The following is a 5,918-nucleotide window of genomic DNA, read 5'->3' as shown; positions in this document are numbered from 1 at the left end:
TGCAACTGATCATTTGAATAAAATGAATAATGAATCAGGATTCATCATTCACACTAATCAGGACCCAGCTATACTATACAAATAGATTCTTGAAAATCATGTTATGGTAACTAGAGAAGGGAATAAACAATATTGAGAGTGGTTTCTCAGAATGAAAGGGAATCAGTGAGGCCTCTCATTTGAAATGAAACCTTCATCCAGAACTCACAATTCCTGAGGGAAACTGAAATACAATTTTCTATTTTTTTAACTTTGTGCATTACTATTTTTTCCTTTCTTTTTCCATATTTTAACATTGAAATTGGTTCATATTTGCTTCTTTTGAAGCCTGGCTAATTTGTTGATTGATGATGGCCACTCTCTGGGTAAGTATACTGTTTCTCCCCATTATTCATTTCTATCCTCAGTTATTCTTCTTCCCACTAAAGTCACAGGGTGACTGTTCTTTACCATTTGACTTTTACTATTTGTTTCTTTGTTTTCTACAAAAGATTTGAGAAAGACATAACCCTAGGCCTCAGATCTCCCTAACCCAAGGTTAATTCTCCAAGGACCTCAGCTATTCTGCTTAAACTGTGACTGAGTCTTTTGGTTTTTGTTCATATTGAATAATGGAAAAAACACTGAAATTGGAGTCAAGAGATCTGGGTTGTTATACCATCTTTCTAGGGTTAGGTTAGATGATCTCCAAGGTTCCTCTCACTTCTAACTTTCTGTAATTCTGGAATTCAGGAATCCAGATTCAGAATTTCCACTGCACCACAATTTTACCTGTTGAATTGTTTTTGCATATTACTCCTTCTAGAAGGATCCCTAAGGGTCTGTTTTATGATGTAAGTATTTTATTTTGGGACCTGAAGCTGAGATTAGGCTTAGCAAGTCACTCAGTGATAATAATAGGAAAAAAGGATGTTTGCAGTGGAAAAGCTCAACTCTTCATGTTGGCTCAAGGGCAGCAAACTCTGCCAACCTGGCAGCAGCTCATACACTTGGAAAGAAAGTTCTGCCTACTTGAGCATTTTGGCAGAAAGCCCAAGGAAATGCTTTTTGTTGGTGGTGAGAGCGGTTGACCTCGGAAGAATGTTTGAGATCAGAGAGATAAATAAAAGATCTACAATGGCCCAAGTAACTACAAGAGTGTGAACGGGTAGCATTTAAAATATGTGTACCAGGCTTTGGGGTGGCAAGAGTGACCTCTTTATGGGATTAAGATGCCTAGCAAAAGCTGGCTCAACTTCTAAAGGCAATAACAGGGACCACATGACAGTCCTACAAATTGCTTTCAGAGATCTATTCAACCACCCCAAAATTTCACTGCTCCTACTCAAAGCCAACTGTTCTTCTGTTAAACTAAATTGATTCAATTCAACAAACATGTATTCAGTAGTTACTAGGTGAAAAAACAGTTAGGAGTGGAGAGCCAAAGGTAAAGAGTGATATAATCCTTGATTTCTAGGAAACTGCAATCAAATAGAAAGAACAAGTGATATGAATGAGTATGGTACAAGGGAGGATATAATGGATAGGGACAAAGGTGATAACAATAGCTTTTAAATTTATAACAGTTTTACAGTTATTTCCTAGGAAGTAAATGTTATGATTATCCTCATTTTACAAAGGTTATGTTACTTGTCATGGGCCACACAATTAATAAATATCTGAGACTGGCTTTGAACTGAGATCTTCCTAACTTCAGGACTAGCATTCTATGTACAGTGCTACCTAGATACTAATAGATGAAACTAAGACAAAATATTCTAGGAAACTTTGAATGAGGAGATAGTCTGAATTTTACCTGTCAGGGAGCAAAAGAAAGTCTTTCTGAAGGAAAGAACATCAAACATTTTCCAAAAAAAGGAATTTCATCATTTTTCCTGTTTTACCCATATTACAAAATCTATTTGGATTAAATGTGCTACATTGTCCAGAGAATACCCATAAACATAGGTGAATTCCATATACTAAAATTCTTATTACATACATTGGAATTCCCACCCCAATAGTACCTTAGAGAAAGCTTTTTTTCTAGATCTTCTGTTAACAGATAAATGAAGCATTCCAACTCCCTTATTCCTCCATATTAATTCTGGATATTAAACTACTTTATAGCAATTATAATAAAAAATAATGATGATGATGATAAATATAGTAAAAGTTATAATAATAGTAGTAACAAATAAACGGATACACAGTACTGTAAAACATTTGCACAGATAGAACTTTTGTCTACAATTGCCCAGATATAACATTGATCCATAAAAATTGAAGAACAGTGATTATTTTTACAGATGTTGCCATAGCAAATATTCCTAATGTCTAAAAATTTACAAAATAAAGAAATGTAGCAGAAGAAATCTGAATCATACTGGAGCAAAAGAAAGCATGCATCATTATGTGGTGCTCATGTCTCTTACTAGAGTTGCCCCAAACATACTTTGAGTAAGACTACTGAAAATGAATTTATATCTCAATATTTATATTCAGTTATAAAAAAAACAGTTGTTTTGTTATTTTATTTTTTTTCTCTTCTGAGCAATAGTCCATAGAATAGGGAAAAACTCATAAGAGCAGGATATTATGTCTGGCCTCAAGACCATCTCTATCTAAATTCTAATGACAATGATAAGACTAAGATACACACACTGAGAATAGTAATAATTCATACTTATATGAAGCAGTTTTCATAGCACTTCCCTAATGGCAACCTTATGGTGAAGACTGTGCAAGTATAATTAGATCTATTTTATAGATGAGGAAACTGAGCTTCTGATGATTAATTACTCTGTGTGAGGAAGAATTTAAAACCTTGTCTTTTTATATAACACTGATTTCATTTGTGATGCAAAATTTCAGTTAATTTAATGAGCAAGATGGATATGAGAATATAGGTTAAGGTCATCAATTTGAGTTTACTTGTTTTGATCCAAGAATAAGGGGATCTGGATTCAAATCTTCCCTCCGATGTTATTGACTGTGAAGCTTTGGGCAAATATTTAGCATCCTTATTTCTCACTTTTCACATCTGAGTTGGATGCAAAGACTTCAAGGTCTAAATTTGTGATCCTCATACTGTGTTTACTATTTAGGGAAAAAAAGAAACAAACCACAATGTCTTCCCTTCCATCTGAATCATCATTAGATTTTTTTATTTATTGTGTTTGTTCCTTTATGTTATTTGCTTCCTCCCCCCCCCCCCCCAACTAGGGGTCTCAAATATTTGGTTAAGTTTTTACATAATTTTTTTCTGTTTCCACATCACACAAAAATGTTTGTATCAATGTGAAACTTCTGGTATTTATGAAAAGTTCATTCTTAGATTAGCCTGTTTGAAATTCCTCAACTCAAAGAGATGTAATTTCAGTACATATAGGCCAATGAGGCCTGAATCTTTGCCATTGGCAGGATTCTCATTCATAAAACTCAGTTCTAAGTCAAAGGCCTCCAGGTCAGGCAAATAATCACGTTGTTTTTGGAATACAAATTGTCAAAGGCAATACTATTCAAATATGTTCACTTTAGTGTGAAATGAAGAGCTAGACTTGATTATTAACTCAAATACCATTCACAGATGGTGTAATTTAGCATTCATTCATTGAATAAGCATTTCATTGTAAGACATGCTAAGGCAAAATTAAATGTGGTCCATACCCCCAAGGAGTAGATATTCTCCTGGGAGATATACAATACAAGAAAATAAGTAAATGTGTTAAGGAAAGAGAAAGGACACTATCTAGGGCTGTCAGAAAAGTCTTTCCACAGGAGGCACCTGAGTCAACCCTTGAAGGAAGCTAGAGATTTTAAGGACCAGAGAAAAAGAAGCATGTTCTAGGCATAGAGAAGCAGTCTATGAAAAGGCAAATGGATAGAAGATGATCTGCCAAAGATCAAAAAAGGTCTGTTGGGGCTGAGCAAAGAGCTTATGAAAGGAAATTATGTTATGTCTGGAAAGGTAGGCTTTAGCTTGGTGAGGAAAGGAATTTAATTCCCAATTAAGGAATTTACACTTTTTATGAAATGGGAAATCACAGAAAATTCTTGAACAGGGGAGCAACCAAGTGAAACCCACACTGTAGGAAGATTATTTTCATAGTTTTATGGACAGTGAATTGGAAAGAATAAAGGTCAGAAGCAAAAAGACCAATTAAGAGGCTCTTCTTAGTCTAGGCAAGTGGGGATAAGGATCTGAATGTAACCGATATGTAAGTAAAAATGGCAGGAAAATACTTTAACTTATTACTTAAAGAAGCAGAAGTTAAAATATCTTGGGAAGAAGCCAAGGTGTTAGCTACTGCTTTATGACATATCTGCTGTCACAATTATCTTAGAATGCCCTAAAAGAAATGAAAGAGAAGCAAGGTAAAGAATGCGTGACTAAATGACAATTCATCCAAGAAAGATTTGAGAATTTTAGTGGACAACAAATCTCATTATAAGTCAATAGGAGAGTTTGAAAGAGGAAAAAAAGTGAGAAGGCATTGTTAGTAATCTGGGGAGGTAACATTCTTACTGTACTCTGACTTGGACATACTACATATAATGTTTGTAGTTCTGTGTATCACATTTTAGAAAGGATATTGGTAAGCTATTTGTTGTCTGCCTTGGTTCCTCATTTGTAAAATGACCTGGAGAAAAAAATGGCATACTATTCCAGCATCTCTGACCAGAAAACCTCAAATGGGTTTTTCCTCTACAGATTTTTCCTCTACAACTCTGACTGAAGAGAAATTTAGAGCTGTATCTAAAATGTAGCATGTGTAGGATTTAGTTAAGAAACACTTAATCCAAGAGAATAAATTACAAAAGGCATAGATTTTCTAACACACACACACACATATATATGCAAATATATACATACATATATATGGTTCCTTATATACATGATTGTAATTATTTAATATATAGATATTAAATGCTATGAATGCCTGGGGTCTTCAGGGAGGTTTAGATCCTCTAGAGTGAGGACTGCCAAGCACTTTTCAGGGCTGCTTATCCTCTTTTGGTATCCACCTGTCACCCAACTGTCACCTGTGACTCCAAGAAGCTATACCATGCACAGCAGCCACACCCCAGTAAACAGTTTTAGCAAACAGGCTAAACCAGACTGAGGGTAACTGACAGACCTCAAATCTGTTGATGAGTTGGGGGGATGTCTGCCCCAAGCATTGTGGACACTTCCCTTGGTGGAATGGATGGGTGAAAACAATTTGTTCTAGCAATAATGAAAGAAGCTGAATCAGGTGCTGGGGACCAAATTTAGAGTTTGACCTGACACTGAAGATGCCAAAGTCATCTCCTGTATTCCAGGCCATCTCAATGAGGTTGTTGTGTCTCTGGACTTTGATGACTCTGGTAGAGAGAGTGAGGCTGATGATTTTTCAGATCTCTGCCTCACTTAAATCCAATTTATACACGTCATCACCCATCTATTTTACTATTTTATTATTATTTTACTATCTTATTGTTTTATTATTTTACGTACCATGAAGTCCTGTGGCAATGGATGAGTGGCAAAGCAACAGCTATAGATATGCTGGGAGTATAGCCACAACTCTGCACATAGGCAGCCCAGGACTTTGAGCCATCTCACTTTAGTAGGAGTGGGATTCAGCAGCCTTTGGGAGTCCAATCAGCATTTTCAAAGGACTATACCACCCACTTTCTGGCAAGAGGAAAAGGTGGAAAAAGATGCTCTAAAAACTATCTGCTTCATCCAGTTTTAATCTACTCACCACAGCAGGTATTGGGGAATCCCAGCCTACTACTGAAATGCAAAAAGGCACAAAAATTTTTGCAAAGAAGATTCTATTAACAATCAATATTTATAATGTGTACATGCTCATGGACAACATAAAATCCAGTAGTCCTGAAAGCAGTTACCACATCCAAACAGCATCCCTGAGTGCAACAAAGTTGACAAA

This window comes from Macrotis lagotis, chromosome X (genome assembly GCF_037893015.1).
Source record: "Macrotis lagotis isolate mMagLag1 chromosome X, bilby.v1.9.chrom.fasta, whole genome shotgun sequence".
Taxonomy (NCBI): Eukaryota; Metazoa; Chordata; class Mammalia; order Peramelemorphia; family Peramelidae; genus Macrotis; species Macrotis lagotis.
This window is presented reverse-complemented; position numbering follows the sequence as displayed.